The sequence below is a fragment of the Aedes aegypti genome, chromosome 1, assembly GCF_002204515.2.
Source record: "Aedes aegypti strain LVP_AGWG chromosome 1, AaegL5.0 Primary Assembly, whole genome shotgun sequence".
Lineage (NCBI taxonomy): Eukaryota > Metazoa > Arthropoda > Insecta > Diptera > Culicidae > Aedes > Aedes aegypti.
In genome coordinates, this window is record NC_035107.1 from 298995328 (window position 1) to 299017680 (window position 22353).

At 37.2% G+C, this 22353-nt stretch overlaps 1 long non-coding RNA gene across 1 annotated transcript; it reads right to left on the bottom strand.

The window, feature by feature from the left end:
• Window positions 1–449: 449 nt before the first annotated feature.
• LOC110674201 lies at window positions 450–19541 on the bottom strand. Its single transcript, XR_002498732.1, has 2 exons — window positions 19290–19541; window positions 450–700 (listed from the first exon to the last, which is right to left on the bottom strand). It is a non-coding gene; the product is annotated as an uncharacterized LOC110674201 (long non-coding RNA).
• Window positions 19542–22353: the final 2812 nt, after the last annotated feature.

The window sequence follows — 22353 nt, forward strand, 5'->3', positions numbered from 1 at the left end:
GTTCCCCGATTGTGTAAATAGCACCACTGTAAAAAGATGCATTTCTTAAGGTACTAGAATATTATTTTTATTTGTTTACACGCATCCAAGCCACCCTAGAGAAAACGCAAATCGATCGAAGAAGGCTTCGAAACTGATCGTCAGATATATATTTAAAAAAAGGAGCCGTTTTCTTTTTTATTAAATTCCCAGTACATGGTACTTAAAAAACAGGAAGACTCATTCCAGAATATTACAGCAAGCGGAGAGAAGTGGGAGAGAATAAATCTCGTGAATGCCGTGAAAGAAAGAAAAAAGAAAGCAATAAAAAGATTTTTATATTTCTTGAAAAAAAAAGTTGTTTCATTTTTAGTTTAGATTCCCTCGAAGCACGAGGGGGGAACGATGACTGCTAAATGGTTAAATGTTCGTTTTGCTGATTGCGGTTGCCGTTTTTTCGCCGTTTCACCTTCTGCACCTCCCTTGGCGTGTTCTCTCGTGATGATCGTTTCTTTGCTTCGGTTGCAGTCTTTCTCCGGTTGGTTGGTCGTTTCTTGGAATTGGCAACCTGTTTGGTGCGCTACAAGCTGGCGGTTTGTTCGATGGTTGTTGACTGTGGATGGTTGGAGTAGCTGGGCAGTCCTCGCGTTATGGTGCAAATTTGATGAAAGGTGGTGTGAGAAAAATGTGTTGGGTGTACTTCTGCAAGAATATGGTCGCCCTAAAAATATAAAATTCTGGTAAATCTGTTTTAAATTGACATTGGCTGCAAACATATTTGCAATTCACATTTGATTTCAAATTCAAACTATTCAACCACTTATTTTTGCTGATTTTTAAACTATGTTGAGTATGGTACATATATCACGAGGTTTCTATTCTTGTGTGTAGACAACGATTTCTAATGTAAATGTTTAATGTAAGAAATTCAAAATGGTAATGTAGTAGTCGGAACGTGGGAGGGAGAAACCGATACAAAATTTCTGTACATCAAGGTGAGCCGAGATTTTGCTGTTACGAACTGTCACTATGAGCCCAGATCTCAAAGACAGGACAAACATGACAAAAGCGGGTAATTCATCAAAACATATTTTTGCATTTTATCAAAGTTGACAACACATGGTTGAAAACCATTTCGTGCACATTCTAAAGCTATGCCACGATAGCGTATTTTATTTTGATTGAATATTTTATATTAAAACACGCATTTTTTACTCTTCCTCAAAAAAAGAAAGAGAAAATAAAATGCACAGAAAACGTTGGCCATTTTTACAAATTTGTCCAGAAAGATCGAAAGTGCACAAAAAAAGAAAACCAGCGATTTTTCTCAAGGCTGCCTTGATTGTCGTAGATGAGCTTAAGGGGCCTATTTTGTAAATCGAGCAGATTCATGTGACTCGTCTGTATTCATTGTCGATCAAAGCAAGCATGCATATTTCAGATGTCACCCGTCGACTCCCATAGTAATCCAGTCACATAGAGTGACAACTGTCGAAAATCTCGAGTGACAGAGCTGAGTCGAGTGATTTTTTCGGTCGACAGTGACTCTAGTCGAGTCATTCTGATCGACTCGACTTATAAAATAGACCCCTTAGTTATCTTGCAGTTTGGAATAGTGGTGTTTCATATTTCGTGTGTAGTATCTGTGCCTCCCTCCCAGGTCGGAACCAGAATGGATATCACTTCTAATGCTACACTTGGTCCCTCGGCAACCATGTTTGACAGATCACTGTACTGTACACTGATGGTTTGACCAAGATTGACTCCGCCAAGTTAGTCAAACCCATTTATGTTCGTACGACAACTTGACGAACTTTTTTGCACCTGGGAGAGAGGCACATATACTACTCCAGTTTGCCAACGACAATCGAGGCAGGCTTGGTGGAAATCGCCAGTTTTCATTTGTTGTGTACCTTCGATCTTTCTGGACAAACATTGAAAAAGGGCCACAATTTTCTATGCGTTTAATTTTCAGTTCTATTGAAAACACTACAAAGAGCCTCATCCCAATACGTTATATTCAATTAGAATAAATGGTGCTCTCGTGACGTTACTTATGAATGTGCATGAATGGATTCTGATTTTTGCTACTTTTGATGAAATGCAAAAAAAAACTTTGGTTAATTACGCGCTTTTACCTTGTTTGTCCATTGTTTAAGATCCAGGCTCACAGTGACAGTTGGTGACAGCAAAATCTCGGCTCACTGTGACGTAGAGAAATTTTGTATTGGTTTCTCCCTCCCAGTTTTGCACCAACATTAATGTGACCGGGACGGAGAACATTTTCGATCGTTGATTTTTTGATTGACTGTTGTTCCCGTGAATGCATAGAAGTTGTGCCCGATATGAATCGAATGAAAAAAAAAATCAATACAAAAATTTGAAAAAATGATTCCGCTTTCCAAAGGCTTGAAAATATGTATGAAGAACCAAGAAGTACTAATTAAAAATGTTATTAGTGCGCAAATTTAGCTAATCATCGTTCATTGGCATTTGTCCAATGGCAACATATCTACCACGATTTAATTTTTAGGTTAAGAATTTTCCAGTACAGGGGTAAGGATACCCACAGAATGTCCTGCAAGGAATCGAATTGAATTTCCACTGAGTTTTTTTATCAGTACAGGATTTTTTCTATGAACATTTATTTAGATTTTGAATATCGCCAAGAGATTAAAATCAATTCTAAATTCCAGCAATTCTTCAGTTTTTTCAAGCATTTCTCCTGAAATTCCTTCATAAATTTTACTAGGAATTACTCCAAATTTTCTGGGAAGCTCTTTTAGAAGTTTCTAGGAATGCTCTTTTCGAAGCCCCTGGGAAGCTCTTTCAGGAACTTGTGGGACGCTCTTTCAGAAGCTTCTGGGAAACTCTTTCAGAAACTTCACGGACACTTTTTTAGAAGCTTCTGGGAAGCTTTTTTAGAAACTTCTGGAAGGCTAAGAAGCTTCAAGAAAGCTCTCTCAGAACCTTCTGTGAAGCTCTTTCAGTTTTTGTAAGATCATTTTCGATGTTAAAGGTTTCGACACTAAGGGCCAAACCCCTTCAGCTGATTCAACTGGTTTGACAGTTGGCGATCGATAAGAAGAGAAGAAGAAAACATTGTATGACAGTTTGTAAAGCATAAAACGCAGAGCAAATACACGAAGGGCTGTCTTATTAGCTCAACTACCAAACTAGACACTTGTTGTTTATTTATAAATAAGTAGAAAGTTACAGTGACGGCGAGGATAAAACTTTATCAGTGATGTGAAAGTGAGTGAGTGCGTGAAAAGAAGTAGCTGGGATTTGCATTATAGGAGCACGAGGTTGCTAGCCGGAGCGTCATCAACGGAGTTGGAAAAGACTGCCGGTAGCTACTGTGGTGTTGTTGGGCGTGAGCGTTTCCACAAATCGGGCTTGCTAGCATACAAATCGAGGTGAGTGAAGGTCATTAGGACTATTAAGAAACTATATTGAAAAACGAAAGATTGAGCTAGTTGGAAAGAAGCCATCTCAGTAGCCATTGTTTTTTCTACTCTTGCTGATTGTGCTTTGTGCTATTGTAATACAATTTATAGAAACAGCCGGTCGGGAACGACGCCGTTTATTCAGTCGGTCGCGAGCAACGCCGTTTATCAGCCAGTGTTTTGCGCTATAGCAGCGATACATTTCCTGGAGGATTCGGAAGGCCAATGTACGTAGGCTTGCGGCATATTTAGTGCATGTGTCTGGAGAATTTGGCCACTCGCTGAGCGTACAGAGCTGAAGCAAATCTCGAGCTGCTATACCGGTTTCGCTGGAGTGGACCAGAAACAAGCGTGGTCCATGTGGTGGGAACGAACCAGGACTCCAACCAGGACTCCAAGGATTGAGTGATAATCAACAAGGTAGGACACCATTTTCTTCAGTTCTTTCGGTGGCATTTTGTTTTGTGTATTTTGCTGAGACATCTTTTTGCAACAGACATGGCGCTGATTGGAACGGTAGACCCATATGTTCCCAATACGTCCTTTTCTAATTACGTGGAGCATTTTGAGTATTTTTTTTTTCGGTGAACGCCATTGCAGATGATAAGAAGAAGGATTTATTTATGAATTTATGTGGCATGACAGTATTTAACGAATTGAAATTACTTTACTCTGCAACTGACTTCAAGACATTGACTTATGCAGAAATAACAAAAAAAACTAAAAGAACGTTTTGATAGGGTTGAATCTGAAGTAGTTTTGCGTTACAAATTTCGATGTAGAATGCAAAGTCCGTCGGAATCAGGGGAAAATTATATTTTGGCGGTTAAGTTGTTAGCAGAACAGTGTGATTTTGGTGAGTTCCGTGACTCCGCGATACGTGATCAGTTGATTTACGGTGTGTACGATAAAGATTTGCAACGACAATTGTTAAACGAGGATAATTTGCTTTTAAAAACAGCGGAAAAGCTAATAAAAAATCGGGATCTTGTTTCTTCTAGAGTTATGGCGATTAATGCGGACATTGTGAATTCTGTTAGGTTTCGGTTAGGCCGTCGAGATGCTAGATATGAAAGGCGATATGATGCATATAGAAGGAATGATAGATCGCGAAGCCGGAATCGAGACCGTTATAGCTGGAATGATAGAGGACGTTCAGAATTGGACCGTAAATCTCCCGGCAAAGGAAGATACGCCAATTTCACGTGTTTCTTTTGCAATCAGAAAGGGCATGTACAGAAGAATTGCTACCGGTTTAAAAACAGTCAGAGAGGCACCGTAAATTTCGTCAAGGACAGTGCAGATCGGGAATCAGATTCGGAGAACGTTCATGACTACTTCAAGCGGTTGAGAGTTGAGTACGACACTGAGAACGAATCAACAGGTGATTATCCGTGTTTGATGACCAAATCTATTAATCGCATTAGTGAACCTTGTCTCCTCGATGCTATTATTGAGGGCAGGACTGTGAAAATGTAGGCCGATAGTGGCTCGGCTGTTTCCGTAATCGGTAGAAATGAATTTATCCACCTTTTCAGAAATATCCCTATTAAAGCTAGCCAGAGTAAATTGGTAGTTGTAAACGGATCATCCTTGGAGATATTTGGAGTTGCTGTTGTACAAGTGTCGATTAACAAAAGAGTAGCTCACGTGGAACTGGTGGTATTGAAAACCGTTCACCATGTCATTCCCTTACTAAGAAGAGATTGGTTGGACACTAGACTGATGCAAATTTTGAAGTTTTTGCTCCCCTATGCTTAAACGGTGTCAATCATGATAAAAATCAATCTCCCAAAATTTGAAGTGATTCGGAAAAAAATTGGTTGTGCACAGGCCATTTGAAGTTTCTATGGAAATTACTATGAAAAAGACAAACCTTTTGTGTTCAGTCCTCTAACTGTTTGTAATAATAATCTATGGAAAAGTGAACAAACTCTACTCATGTGAAATTTTCCCAGCTACAACTTTGCCGAAGACCACATTGTGATGGGACGTAAGGATAATTTGTTATTAGTGATAACAAAGTCTAAATCATGCTGAGATGATCATTCAGTTACTTTCAGAGCAACACTGCTGTTTTGCTATAGAACATAGTCACGGTGCCCCGACAGACCGTTATTATGTAAAAAAAATGTCCATCAAATCTGAGCACAGGGCTCGATTCCTGAAGTCATTCTGCACCTCTGGGCCAATTTTTAAAAAAATCCCTAGGAGGAATCTCGAGAAATCTTAATTTGAAGTTTTTTACTTAAAAATTCAATATAATCCATATGAAAATTTTGCAAAAGCACTGAAAAAACCTACAAAAACGCTTAAAAAGTTGGCAAAACTGTTCGCAACTAGTAGACAATTGCTACCGTAGTTAAAATTAGAAATATTTACGACTGGCTCAACTTAATCCACTGCTTAAGGTGAAGATGAATGATAAAATAAATTAAATCGAAGCCAAACCTCAAATTTCCAATAGCACAAATCTTGAGGACCGAACATCTGTTTGGGCTGAAGATTTAATCGATCGGTCACCGCCAGCTTATGACTAGTCGATTAGGTTTTCAGCTTAAACGGATGTTTGGTTTTCCGGATTCGTGATCTTGAAAATTTCGTGTTTGGCTTCGATTTAACTTTTTTTTTCATAGTTTACTGGTTTAAATTTCATTGATTGTTGTTTTCAATATTAAACCGATTGAAAAGTAAACCAAATTAATCAATAATTAACAATGTTGTTATTAAAAAAAGGATCTGAGAATAAATGTAATAATAATAGTTAGCAGATAAGTCATTTGAATACTTTTATAGTCAATGAGAGCTAGTATTACCGGTTATTTCAAATTTTGAATGATTTGGTTACTCTGGTAAGCTCAAGTCAATAACAGAATGATCATACACCGATGTCTTCCCAGGGGTCGCTGAGTTTCACCTGATTGATGCAACTTTTTTTCCGGCATTCGCACTAAACGACCAGCTCATTGAAGTTTGCGTATTTTATTCGCTCAATAGTTTTCACTCCTGTTCTCAAATAAATGTGTTAAGGGAGCCAAGAATAAGCGTTTTATACATGGCAAATTAACTGTGATGTTTCTATTAGGCATGCTTGCATTCATCGTTGCTTTCTTTGCATTATTATTGAAATCTGATTTGGTTTTCGAAACACTTTTCAGTGTTGTACAATAAAGGATCGTGAGGTGTTTTGGAGAAGTTGTTAATGAAATAATGGATCTATGAAGTCCGATATGCCTTTATAAAGCAAGAGTGTAGAAATGTCGTTTCCCTTTGCTCTCGGTTCCCTAAGCTTGTTACGTTATTCTTAAAAGGAGATATTCGCAGCCAGAACACGTGTTTTTACTACAAGGGAAACAATATTATCATACGTATTAAGTGTTATTTGGCTCTTCAACAAATTGATCCACATCTCAATCAAGCACTGCTTCAGCACCAACACATCTGAACCTGATTCTTTCTCTACATGCAACCATACACGTTTGGGTAGAGTAAATGGTATTACAAGCTTATCCTAGTTGTCCATCTTTGAAATAGTGAAACCCTTCTTTACTGAACTGCGATCGATTACAATAAAGTCATGGGTCTGCAAAATCAAGGAGTGTTGAGGACAGCGAATACCCCTCGGCTCGGTGCAATGTAACCCCTTAGGGGGCGAGATAGGAGATGCCAATTTGAAGTTGACATTAATGAATTGTCAGGCAGAATGATAGGCAAAACTGAAGTAGCTATAAACAATTTATTCTCAAGTGAAGCAGAAGATATTTATCAAATTTTAGACTCCCTACATTTATTCATTCTACTGGTGTTCTGTATGTTGTGGTATATTATTCGGACACTAAGTTCTTTAGCGATACTCTGCGGAAAAAGCGAGTTGCTCAAAGACATCCGAAATCACACCAACAAGGAGTATATGTGACAAAACGCAATATTGATCTGTAAACTCAGAAACTCATCTCTTCTTATTCCTAGTAATTTCACAAAACAAAAATAAGCTCCTGGTCTATAATTCTTACACCTGATTGTATTTGTCAGCTTAATCAGCTTTAAGTCTTATTTGTAAGTCTTTGATGTTACCTGCAACAGCTATTTTTTTGTTACTGAGTCGAACGCGACTTAGAAGTAAATATACAGATTGATGTTGAATCCCGAAAAAAAAGAACGAAGTTAAGGGTTGCAGATATACAGAGTGAAAGTCCTAGTGAAATTTATTCTTAAATAGTACTTATTGGGAAATTATTTGAAGTTGTTAATCGTCGAACAATAGCTACATATGCTCGGTGTTCAGACAGATCTGACTAATGGTTTCTATGGTTCAATCGCCGCGAACTTGATTCTCCATTGGTTCATCGATTGGTTTTCGGCGAGAACCAATCGATGAACCAATGGAGAAACAGATCTGACTAGATGACATTTTGGCCTTGCAAATACATATAAGTCAAGGACTCCATCAATTATTATATTTCCAATTCTATTTTGAAACAGATGTTTTTTTTTTTTTCAAATAGATAAGCATATAATGCACATATTGTATTATACTTATACCGAATGCACGGGGTAAGTTTTCCTGAAACCATTAAAAAACACTTGGTTAAGCCTATCTGAACCCCGACCATATGACAATCATGTTTCTCGTGTAGTTATAATCCTGTTGTGGCTGAGAATGTTGAACAAAACATTTTTTATATTAAGTGTTGAGAGCAGTACTCGGTGGAAAACTTGACGTAAACATCAAGAGAAGTACCAGATGTAAAAGAGCAATTTTTATTAAACAAAATAAATACGGCAGACTTTGGTGGGCTGGTCACTCACTATGAAAGTCGTAAAATAAGCTGTCAATTAATAATATTCTGCATTGAATGTTTCACGTTTATCGAACGTTACATCAATTGGATATTGACATTTATTTCTTAGATTTCATTATATTTAACAAAGCTTACTGGTTTAATACATGTAAAAATATACTTAAGCCGATCTGGTAAGTTAAACCAGATGTAAATATTTGTAATTGTAACAACGGTAACAATTGTATACTAGTTGAGAACAGTTTAGCCAACTTTTTGAGCGTTTTTGTAGATTTTTTCAGTGCAATTGCAAAATTTTAATATGGTTTATATTGAGTTTTTAAGTAAAAAACTTCAAATCAAGATTTCTTGAGATTTCTCCTAAGGATTTTTTTAAAAATTGGCCCAGAGGTGCGGAATGACCTCAGGAATCGTGCCCTGTTCTCAGATTTGATGGACATTTTTTTACATAATAACGGTCTGTCGGGGCACCGTGATAGTATCCTGGATTACTTTGATCTATTCTACCCGCCAGGAGCACCACTGTTGCCTGCCGAGCAGTTGGTTAAGCATGCAGAGTTCAAACCCACTTTATGATTAAGAATAGCAATTTATCCTTAAGTCCTATCAAAATGTGGTCTTCAGCAAAGTTGTAGCTGAAAGGATTTCACATGAGCAGAGATTGTTCACTTTTCCATAAAATATTATGTCGAAGAGATAGGGGCCTGAACACAAAAAGTTGGCGTTTTCCATAGTAATCTCCATATAAACTTCAAATGGCATGTGCACAGTCAAATTACTTCCGAATCATTTCAAACTTTGGGAGAATGCTATTTACCATAATATAAATCGTTTAAGCATAGGGGAGCCAACATTTCAAAATTTGCATCACTCTATTGGACACGTTTTGTGATGGATGGCGGCAAAAATTGTGTAGTGTTTTTTTTCCATAAATGGCGCCATAACCAAAGAAGAAACAACACTGAATGAAATTCAGCAGAGGTATAGTAACATTTTTGATGACAACATCTCTTCTCCTATTATTGGTTTTGAAGCAGACTTGGTCCTTCGTGAAGATAAGCCAGTTTTTAGAAAAGCATATGATGTGCCATATCGCTTAAGGGAAAAACTAGTTACTCTGTTAGATAACATGCAAAAAGATGGAATCATCATACCTATAAAAACCAGTCTTTGGGCGTCACCAATTGTAGTGGTGGTTAGGAAGATGAGAGATTGAGGCTAGTAATAGACTGCAAAGTATCTATTAATAAAGTTTTGATACCGAACACATACCCTCTGCATACCACACAAGATTTGTTCGCATCTTTGGCAGGTTGTAAGGTTTTTTGTTCCCTAGATTTATCCAATGCATACACACAGTTAAACTTGTCCGAAAAATCAAGAAAGTTTGTAGTTATTAATACAATCAAGGAACTTTACACTTTTAACAGGCTTCCACAGGGAGCTTCATCCAGTGCAGCCATTTTCTAGCAAGTAATGGACACAATTTTGAAGGATTTAGTTTACGTTTACTGCTACTTGGACGATGTGCTAATTGCTGGGAAAAATATAGAGCAATGTAGGACAAGATTGATTGAAGTATTGAACCGTTTATCAAAGGCAAATATTAAAGTTAACTTTAACAAATGTAAGTTTTTTGTTAGCAGTTTACCCTATTTACGCCATATTATTTCAGACAAAGGGCTTTTACCAAACGTCAATAAACTTCTAATTCTAGACAAGGATTTGGGCATGATATAATCCTGAAAGTTTGTGAGTATACTTAAGAAATATCCCTAAACTAGATTCATAACCAAAACTCGTACCAATTCGCTGATTTGGTTGAAATAAATGAATTTCTGTTAGATATCAGGAAATTCCTTAGGAAATTGCATACTTTTAGGCACTTTCTGCGTTATTCTTGAAATTTAAATATTCATTATTTCTATAAATATTGTATTGTTAAGAATTTGGCAAGCATATTCGGATTCAGGAAGCTAAAATTTATTATGTTGAGTTGTTTTGAAAACTAACAACAATCGCATTGATAAATGATCAATTTCACCCCGAAATGAGATCTCTCGATTTTTTATTTTAGAGATATTTTTTAGAGCTAAAATTACATGTGTTAGGAAATTTCGGTACTTGAGTCAATGAGGCTCACCTTCATACTTGTTTTCCTGCATTCAGTTGTTTGACATTGTCAACATTATAGAAATCAGACACGAAAAACCGTGAAAAGTGATCAATTCCACCCGAAATTACGGTACTTGTTTGAGTGATGGAGATTTTCCGTCTGAAAGGGTTTTCAAGTATAAACCCAAAACTGAGTTGGATTTAGTGAATCCTAAGAAATCATATAAGAAACATTTGATCAAGTCAGACGACATACCTGATGTTTCTGACCAACGTGATGACCGACGTCTTGCCACGTTACCGAATACTGTTATGGAAAATGATTTATTTTCAAAATTGGTGACAGGGGACAAGGTTTATTACAGAAACAACAAAATAACCAGTACAGAAAGATGGTTGGAAGCTGTTTTTATTAAAAGACTTTCTGTTAATATTTTCCAGATCTCGCTGGGGAGTCATCTGATTAGACTGGCCAACCGAGATGAACGTCGGCGCAAGATGGCGCTTCGGAAAGCAGTGGAATTAGAATCCAGACGCGGAGTGAAAAGGCGGCGGATTGAGTCCGAAGATGATCTCCCTTTTCTAGGGGTTTCTCCACCGCCTCCGATACGTAATGAATTACACCCTCAAGCGCTTCAGTTTGATTCCACGAATGCAAAACGACGAATGGCTATCCCAAATCCGATGAACAGTTAAAGAGAACTCAGGCGATCATCCCACATACCGAAGAAAATCAATGATAATATGTTCGTGTACTTCAAGTAATCAGTGAATTGTTTAAAGCTGAGTTCTGATCATTAAATTTTGATTAAGAATAGATTGATAAGATCAAGGTAATGAAGATTGATTGTTAAGTTGAATTCTGATACAAATTTTGAATCTCTTTAAAATATCCAATTTCAAACTAAAGAGGGAAGGTATTGTAAGATCATTTTCGATGTTAAAGGTTTCGACACTAAGGGCCAAACCCCTTCAGCTGATTCTACTGGTTGGACAGTTGGCGATCGATAAGAAGAAAAGAAGAAAACATTGTATGACAGTTTGTAAACTTTCTACTTATTTATAAATAAACAACAAGTGTCTAGTTTGGTAGTTGAGCTAATAAGACAGCCGTTCGTGTATTTGCTCTGCGTTTTATCAGAGCAAATACACGAACGGCTGTCTTATTAGCTCAACTTCCAAACTAGACACTTGTTGTTTATTTATAAATAAGTAGAGAGTTACAGTTTTTAGGAAGGCTCTTTTCGAATCTCCTGGGAAGCTCTTTCAGGAACTTGTGGGACGCTCTTTCAGAAGCTTCTGGGATACTCTTTCAGAAACTTCACGGACACTTTTTAAGAAGCCTCTGGGAAGCTTTTTTAGAAACTTCTGGAAGGCTAAGAAGCTTCAAGAAAGCTCTCTCAGAACCTTCTGGGAAGCTCTTTCAGAAACTTCTGGGAAGCTCGTTCAGAAGTTTTTACTAAGGCTCTTTTCGAAGCTCCTTGGAAGCTCTTTCAGGAACTTCTGGGACGCTCTTTCAGAAACTTCTGGAACGATATTTCAGAAGTTCCTGGGAATCTCTTTCAGAAACTTCAGGGACACTCTTTCAGAAGCTTCTGGGAAGCTTTTTCAGAAGCTAATGAGAGTCTCTTTTAGAAGCATCTACGACGCTCTTTCAGAATTTTCAGACTCACATTCAGAAGCTTTGGGAAAGCTTTTTTAGAAACTTCTGGGAGGCTCAGACGCTTCCAGAAAACTCTTTCAGAAACTTCTGAGAAGCTCTTCCAAAGACTTTTGGGAAGCTCTTTCAGAAGCTTCTTGGCGGCTCTTTTCGAAGCTTACAGGAAGCTCTTGTAGAAGCTTCTGGGAAGCTCTTTCAGAAACTCCTGGGAAGCTCTTTCAGAAACTTCATGGACACTCTTTCAGAAGCTTCTGGGAAACTCTTTCAGAAACTTCACGGACACTCTTTTAGAAACTTCTGGAAGGCTTAGAAGCTTCAAGAAAGCTCTCTCAGAACCTTCTGAGAATCTCTTTCAGAAACTGCAGGGACGCACTTTTAGGAGCTTCTGGGACAATCTTTCAGAAGTTTCTAGGAAGCTTTTTCAAATGCTTCTGGGAAGCTTTTAAGAAACTTCTGGGAAGCTTTTAAGAAACTTCTGGGAGGCCCAGTAGCTTCCAGAAAGCTCTTTCAGAACCTTCTGAAAAGCTTTTCCAGACGCTTCTGGGAGTTCTGGGACACTTTTTTAGAAGCTTCTGGGACGCTCTTTTAGAAGTTTCTCGGAAGCTCTTTCAGAAACTTCAGGGACGCTCCTTCAGAAGCTTTTGGGAAGCTTTTCTAGAAATTTCTGGAAGGCTCAGAAGCTTCCAGAAAGCTCTTTCAGAACCTTTTGAGAAGCTTTTTCAGAAATTGCTTGGATGCACTTTCAGAAGCTTCTGGGGCACTCTTACAGAATCTTCTGGGAAGCCCTTTTAGAAACTTCTGGGAGGTTCTTTCAGAAGCTTCTTGGAAACTCCTTCAGAAGATTCCAGAAATCTCATCCGGAACCTTCTGGGATGCTTTTTCGAAAGCTTTTGGGAAACTATTTTCGAATGTTCTGGGAAGCTCTTTCAGAAATTTCTGGGAAGCTGTTTCAGAAGCTTCTGGGATGTTTTTTCAGAAACTTTTGGGGTGCTCTTTTAGAAGCTTCGGGGATGCTCGTTCAGAAACTTCTGGTAAGCTCTTTCAGAAGCTGCTGGGAAGCTTTTTTAGAAGCTTCTGGGCTTTTCAATAGTAGTAAAGTGCTTCATGATCAGTTGATTTGAAACGTCTCTTTTTCGAATTTTTCCAGCGGTATTTCTACAGGAATTTACAAGGTTTCCTCCAGGAAATTCACCACAGATACTTTCAGAGGTTCTGCCGGGAATTCCTACAAGAATTTCTACTGGGAATTTTACAATAATGTCTATCGATAGTGTTTCTCTAGGAACTATTTCAGAGATCGCACTAGAGCTTTTTCTGGAGATTTACTGAATAATTTAGGTGTTCTTTCAGACATTTCAGCATGCTTTTCTCAATGACAATGACTTCCAAGTGTTTATCCCAGTATTTACAAAAGAATTTCTCCTGATATATCACTGCTAATTTCTTCATTATTTCCATCAAAGTTTCTCCAGAGATTACATGTATTCTTCCAAAAGTTTATTCAAGAATGCTTCCAGGGGTGCCTCTAACGATTCATCCAGGAATTCCTGCACGTATGTCCGTATGAAATCGTTCAAGAAATTTACATAGGGAATCCCCAGATATTCCATAAGAAATTCCACCAGAAGTTTCTCCAGCGATTTCTTCAAGAATTCTTCTAGAGATTGCTCCAAGAATTTTTCCATCGTTTAATTCAGGAGTTTCTGTCAGAAATATTTTGAAGAATCTTCCAGGTATTCAATCAGAAATCGCTTGAGAGATTTCACCAGAAATTTGTTTAGTGAGTCTGCTATATAATTCTTTAGAAATTCCTTCAGGCATTCCTTGAAGAATTTTTCCATGAAATTTTACATAAATTCTCCCAGAAGTTTCTCCCGGTACTTCAACAGGAATACCTACAGATTCTTCATCGCTTATTACTCCACTATTGTATAAGCCTTTGCCGGAGTTTTCTATAGTGATTCTGTTTGTACAAAACACATGGAATTACCCATTTTATCCCTCAAACAAACCCGCACAAATGTAAATAAATATAGTGATTCTGGTGCCTCCACCATAGCAGGACGGATGGACAATTTTATTCCCTTAAATCGAGAAAAACACAATGTAATTAAGGGTCCACCCGTGCGCGATCAGATTCCATAAACTACTTCCTTAGAGATTCTTCCAGGGATCCTTCCAAGGAATTCCACCAGAGATTCTGCGGTAGTTTCTCCAGACATTCCACTAGGAGTTCTTCCTCCAATAATTTCTTTAAAAAATCTCTTAAGGATATTATTAGTAAATGATGAATATTTCTTTTGACGATTTGCAAAAAAATCCTTCAGGTATAGGGTAACGTATATAATTTGGACATGCATATAATTTGGACAGGCTGGTCGTTCTATGCTCATTTACAATGAGATGATGAGGAATTTATATACGGAAAATCATGTATTGCATTAATAATACACTATGCTACTTATCAATGATTGCCATTTTCATAACAATTACAAATTGGCGTAAAAAATATCAAAATTGTAAATTGTATCAACAGAACATCTGTGAAACCTACGAATGCAAGAGGATGTACATTTCAAGAACATACATTGAACGCAATAATAGCGCTTAGAATTGTCATTCATAAAAAGTTTAAAAGCGGAAATATGATAAAATATGTCCAAAATTGAAGCTAAGTTGATCTAAAATCTTAACAGGAGTATATAAGGCATAAATCAGGTGGTGTCCAAAATAGATTACGGTTTTTGTTCAGTTGATATAATTTGGCCATCTGATGAAACGCACTGGAATGTCGCATGCATGTATAATTGCAGGCGTATTTCGTGGATCTGATGAGATTTGCTTGCATTTAATGAAATTATTGATTATCAGTAATATACACATCCAATTAGTGAAAAAATGCATAAGTCACATGTGAACTCTTAGAATATTATGATATGACCGTCTTTTTAAGAAACCATTGAATAGATATTGATATAACGCCTCTGTCCAAATTATATTCACATGAGGGTGTCCAAAATGTATATTTGATGTCCGAAATGTATAACAGACAGGCCGCTAAAAACGCTATTTTGGCAGCTAATGCTACAGTTTGTAAGCTTTTTCTCTCCAGAAACTCAAAGCACAATGATGCATTAAGCATACAAGTATTATAACATAATAAAATAATAGTATCTAAGGCGGTTAATCGATCGCCATTTCCAGACATATCCTTAGCCTGTCCAAAATACATAATTTACCCTACTTCCAAGTCCACGAACAAAGTCATGGTGGATTCTCAGAAAAAAATCTTGATAAAATCGTTTATATCCTCAAACGATTTCATCAAGAATTTCAAGTTGATACTCATATCTTCTCTTCTTCTTTTTTTTTTGGCGTTACGTCCCAACTGGGACAGAGCCTGTTTCTCAGCTTAGTCTTCCTATGCGCACCTCCACAGTTATTACTTAACCGAGAGCTTTCTTTGCTAAAGTAGCCATTTTGCATGTGTGAATCGTGTGGAAGCATGCTTAGGGAGTCGAGACAATTTTCAACCTGAAAAGATCCTCGACCGGTTGGATTCGAACCCACGACCCTCAGCTTGAATTTGCTGAATAGCTGCGCGTTCACCGCTATGGCTATCTGGGCCCCGATATGAAATTCTTGAAAATCATAATTCCCTGCGAGAATACCTAGTACAATCCCTGTGTGAATTCCTGGTAGAATGCCTGTTGGAATGACTTAGATAAATCTAGTGCAATTCTTGGATAAACTTTGGTTAAATGTCTGGAGGAGTTTTAGATGGAATCCCTCTAGGAATAAAAGGTTGAATTCCTGGAGAAATTCAAGATAAAATCCCTGATAAAATTTGCCTGATGAATTCCATGTCGAATCTCTATAGGAATCCGACAAAAATTCACAAATAAATTCGTGGTTGAGAAACAGAGTTTCTTCAGAAACATCTCTGTTGGATAAATTTTCAGGTGTTTCTTCGAAAAATACTGTAAAATGCAATCAGAAAATCTTTAAGGAGATTACTTCAAAAAATCACAACTTAATAATTCAGAGATTTCTAGAAGAATTCCTTCATAGACTCTTCCAGAATTTCCCCAAGGAATAAGTTTGTTAAGAGATTTCTCTCAAAATTCTACCTGGAATTCTTCCGGAAATTTCTCCAAGAGTGTTCAGGATTTTCTTCAGAGATTCCTTTTCACGTTCCTTCAGATATACCCCAAGAAATTTTTTCAAGGATCCATTCAGAAATTCCTGCAGAGATTTTTCCCGGAATTTCTTCAATGACTTGTTCAGAGATTTATCCAGGAATTACCCTTCAAAGTACCCAAAATTTCCATGCAGGATTTGCCTAGGAAATTCTCAAGAATTTTATTAAAAAATTGTTCAAAAAATCCTCCAGGAATTCTGCAGGATATTTCGCCTACCAGGCATTTGTCCAGCGATTTTACCAAAAAATCATCCAGGGATATCACCTGAAGTTTTTCTATGGATTCCACTAAAATTTCCACTAGGGCTTCTACCAGAGAATCCACCAGTGATCGCACCATGAATTCTATGCCATTATGAATTCTTTGAGATATTCTACCGGGAATGTTTCCAGGGGTCACACTACTATTTACTCCAGAGAAATTCTTTGGTATTATTACAGAGCTTATACCAGGAATTCTGAATGAAATTGCATCAGAAATTTTTACATCCACCTGTAACTTCTCCTGAGAATCCAAAGGGAATTCCTTCAGAGATTCTGCCAGCGTTCCGGTTCTGTGGTCCGCCAGCCAGCCATTTTAAAATGAATCACCCCGAATCCCATGTATCACGGGACTCCATCTATACATCTATATATATGCGTCTCACATGGAGAGATACTCTCCAAAGAACAAGTAAATCAAATGACAATACCGTGAAATGGGTTATCTACAAAATTTTTAATTTTTCTTTTTTAAATGTTGAAAATTGATGAGATTTTAGCATTTTTGAATCGCTCACAAACAATTTGTTATAATCAAAATGTGATTAAATTATAAAAAGTTCGTCACTTATCCTTGACAGCCTAGTTATAGTAGAACTTGAATTTGGTCTTGAACCACTTAGCGAAAAGCTTTTGTGCAGTATCTCATCGTAGTAGGCTGTTTTTCATAACGCAAATCTATCATGAAACGATCTACTTTCCAGCACTGAATTATTCAGTATCGTAAGAGTCATTACGCAACTGGTTTATGTTGTGCAATGACTATTACGCAACGCTTTTTATTTACGTATCTATTTTGGCTTGCCTTATGAATCATTACACAACAATTATCAGAAATAGCTAAGTAATGGTGAACGCATCTTGATATGATATCTGATACCACGAGTGGTCTTTAAATAAAAAAAATGTACGCAACTCGTTGCTGAACTTGATTTTTACAACACTCACCGTAATTATCCAACTCGGAAGGCCTCGTTGGATAAAAGTACAACTCGTGCTGTAATAATCATCATACTGCAACTTGTAGCGTAATCGACTACTTACAAATTGGGGCCAATTTGTTAATGAAAGTCAGAAATTTCCATATAACGTTGAACGCCTGAAGATGTGCAATTCCTGTACTGCCCATAACTGCATATTTGTAACATTCGACAAAAGTAGGCATTGAGTTAATGTCATACCAAGTTTGCATTTTATTGCAGTATGGGAGGGAACTGATATTTCAAAAAATCACTAAGAATTCAAAAGTGCTTTTTTGAGGCTGAAATTTTGTACAACTCATATCGCTTATTGGGTGAATAGTCAGAAAATAATTCTGAAATTTCGTTGCCACTGCATTACGAGGCTCATGTAAAATCTCAATGCGACTGTTATGCGGTTACAATTGCCAATGTGACAAAACAACTTGGCATTTTTTTCGAATTTTCTAGAACAATCTCACAGATTTTAGCAAGTTGATCGAAAGTATTTGTAATTTTATGACTCTCCCCGGTATCAACTCGAAATTGTCAAAAATGCCGAATGTGACTGTTATGCAGTTATGGGCAGTGTATGTTTGTTGTAATTTATTGAATACTAGTGGTCCCGGCAAACTTCGTCTTGCCATCAAGTAGGCTGTTGAAAAATGCTATGGATCGTCCCATACAAAATGACAGTTCCGTTCACGCTTGTTTTTCCGACTTTCCCGATGAATATTCTGGGATTTTTATACACACAAACACGTCGGAACACTTGACGAACAAAACGGAAAAAAAAATCATTCAAATCGGTTGACCCGTTCGGAAGCTATTTCGTGACATACAAACACCACTCCATTTTTATTTATATAGATTGATTGAAACATACCTATTTTCATACCAAAAACAATATAATTTTATACTAATTCTCATAGATTTATAATAGTGTTTATCATATTTATTTTAACTTAAACACTTTCGCAGATGTTTTTTTCTTGAAACTTTGTAATCTTATGCGTAAAATCTAATCCTCGTTCTCTATTAAACGCGCAGCTATTCAGCAAGATCAAGCAAGTCGTGAGTTTCAATTCTTCCGGTCGAGGATCTTTTCGGGTGGAAGATTTTCTCGACTTTCAGGGCATACCGTATCTTCGTACCTGCCAAACGGTATAAACATACAAAAATGGTCAATTGACTAACTCTCAGTTCATTGTTGCGAAAGTGCTCATAAGAACACTAAACTGAGAAGCAGACTCTAACCCGGTTGGGACGTAACGCCAGAAACAAGGAGAAGAAGAAGCTATGGATCCGAATTCTGTCTGAGAATAAATGCACTTATTCGAGAAACCTTCCTGCACACTAAACTAGATTTAAAATGCTCCTAATACGCAGTTTTAGCTTCATTTCACCGCTCTTATCGCACACGGCTCAGTCATAATTTACGCCTTGACACTTCAACACATCGTCAACCGACCGCAGATAAGCATCAATAAAGAGCCGTTCTCCTCGCTCAGGTAGGTAACCGACCGCCGAGACATGGCCTACTCAGTGCTGCTCACCGGTGGACCATTTTCTCAGCTCATCATCTGAGGAATGAACGAGCTCGGAGCTTCACAAGCAGGCGCTAAATGAAACTAGATCATCATCAGCGTCATACCGCACTGGGCATTAGGCTACTTGCTCTACCGGCGGAGGAGCGTTCCAGGCCGAACATGTGTGCTGAGATGAAGCTCAATGGAGATAAACGACGGACGGACGGTCGTTTCTGGGATTATCTTCCGCGATGATGATACAGCGCGCAATGGGCCATAAAGTGTCACAAAGATAGGGTAATAACTGAAGACTTAAAAGTAATCTTGTACCTACACGGTGCGGATCGCAACAGTTGGATGGGTCAGGTTCGGACTATTTTTTGTGATTCGCTCTTTTTGACTGAACAAAAAAAAAAAATAAACGAAATAAAAACAACATCGACAATGATAGTGCGATCACAATGTGAATAATCCCCTGCCCGTCATGGATGATTTGATGAACGGGGATGGGGTGAACGAAATTTTGTGGAAGGAAAAGCAGGCGAACCGCAAACTGGGAAACACTTGACACGTCAACGCGAGACTGCAGGCGCGCAGATGTTCGAGAGGGGTTGCGTTGCGTTCGCGCTGCATCGGAAGCAGTGTGGCCAGACTTATCGATTTCTTGATGTAGTTCTGTAGATTTCCGGCTTATTTTCCTATTCATAAGTCGGAGTCAATAAACTGCCGTTATTCAAAATGTTCTATTAAAAACTCACGATTTTTTGAAACTTTTATTTATTTACAAAATTAACTGTACTTTTTATCTCTAATTCCAAACATAACTCATATTTGGAAAAGTGGCAATTTCGAAACAAATTCATATTCTACAGTTATAAGGTTTAATCACCGCATGACTTAATTATTATGAAAATTTATTGGCTTTTTTCGGTAAATACAATACCTATACCCAGAGTGAAAGGGAGTAACGAAAGTAATGAAATGACAAGATGGATAGAATCGCAAGCGAGCGACGAGAGAAATGAATAGAAGTTGAAAACTTGTTTTAACAGAGGGTCATATGTGTGAACAACACAGTCGAAACGACAAATCGTTGCCTAACGTCCTGATCTTGAACGGCTAGATGTTGTAGTGTTGGTCACTACTAACACTAGACAGGCAAAAAATTGTCGCCTCGACCTGTTAACTATATGGTTCGGCGTATGTAACAGTTCTATCGATCGTTGGCATATTTTTGGAGAATGATACGAAATTGACGTTACCTTGCAAATCAGCGGAGATGTGAAAGAAACTTAACGCATTTTAAACTGAACTTCTAATCACCCTACGAACAACGTAAACTCCCCTCTTTCTGATTACGTTTTTGGCGGTTTTGTTTTGAGTCTGCGTTCCGTTTCATAATGTTCCAGTTCGCTTCACTCTGTTCCATGAGCTAACTGACGTTTGAACCATTTTTAGTTTAGTTCCGAGAGAGAGGTTAGCTAGCTTAGATTGCGAGCTCCTAAAAGTCAAGGAAATCAGTCATCAACTGTCACTGGAAAACCGCACATTCGAAGGGCAGAGCGTGAAAAACCATCAAAATTCAAAAAAAACGATATTAAAAATTCTAGATGTTTTCCGAAGATTTTGCATATTAAAAAATTGAAAACCTAAATAAAGTTGTTTGTTGGCAAACTGTTATTGGTTTTATATATTATTAACATTTTTCTTACTGAACAACAAAAAGTGAATATGATTTTGACCAAATCAAGTTCATCTGACAGTTGTGCACAACCTAAGAATTAAATAAAGAAGTCAAAGAAGGCAAGAGAACATGCCAACTGTCATTTAGCTGTCTTCTCTCTCTCAGGTTCAGTTCAAATTGTTTAGTTTACATTAAATACAGAAGAGTTCAAAAGTTTAAAGCGGTTAAACCAACTGGTGCCAAAGATTTGAAAATTAAAACATGGGTTTCCTAATTTTGGAAACAGAAATTCTTCAGAATCATTGGCATGTATTCGCGTAGGTCCTCAACTCCTAAGCAGAATCATTTTTTCATCACAAAAAATATTCAAATCTCGAAAACCTGTTTATATTTTTGCACAATTTTCTCACAAGTTAACGAGAGACTTCTATTTTCAGAATCTGTGTCAGTGTTGACCATCAGTCATTTAGTTTCGAAATTATTCCGGTTTTCTTTGAGGGACCGATAAGTATCTTTGGCCGCAATTTTGTTTTTAGTTTCTTTGAAAAAATCATACAAATCGGTTGATTTGTCTACAAGACATCTAGAAATGATGTTGGATATAGATATGTGGATGTTCGGACCTCTTCAGAGAGACGCACTTGGTTAATTGTGCTTGAATTCTTGAAGCTGAGAAAAATTTATTTCGAGGATGTTTGATCAACTGAAATTATAGCAAACCTACAATTTAGTCTCGTTAACTTGATGAATATCCAACAAACACACGATCTTTCTACCGTACTACAATATGAGCTGACTCCGAATTCACATATCTACCAAACATAGTTTAAATATAGTGATGTACAGAGTTATAATAATTCACATTCATCTAACTTACAAATCGATCCTGATCAATCCAATTCAAATGATGTTATTCTGAATAAACACGTAATAATGTGGAATGAAGGGCAAAAATATGACCAACTAGATTTGTTTTAAGAGAATATCCTTATGAAGAAAATTACTACCGTAAAACGGGGTAACTTTGATAATGCGGGTAACTTTGATAGTGCGAGACCCACAACATATTAAACGAAACAACGAAGTTTCTGTTAATCAGTCAAGCAAAACAAATGCAAAAGTAAAGAGTATTAGTATGACACTTCATGTCAAAGCTATTTTCATTGGAATCAAGTGCATTTGAGGCTTTTTATACGAATATTAAAAATTGACACAATTTTAGCATTTTCGAAACGCTTACAAACAATCTGTTCTACGATCACTATTTGATGTAGTTTTGAATAGTTGGTCACTTATCTTTGACACCCTAGTTATCATAGAACTTGAATACGGTCTCAAATCTCTTAGCGAATAGCATTTTCACAAACTGGGATCATTTTTGTAATCTAAGTCAGAAATTTCCATATAACGTTAAACGCCTAGAGGTATGCAATGCCCTACAAATGTTCGTTATTCATTGAATTTTGTTCGATTCATACTCCATTATCAAAGTTACCCCAAAACAGAAAACCAACTTTCGATTATATGAAAAATTATATATCCATTCATAATAAATCTTTTGGAAATCTATCGACTGCAATCGATAGCTAGGATGCCAGTACTTGTTTTAAAAATAAAAATTATTATTCTTTGAAACAGCATGCATAAATATTCAAGTTTTCTTCGAAAAAACTATCAAAGTTACCCCGTTTTACGGTACCTATTTTACTGACAT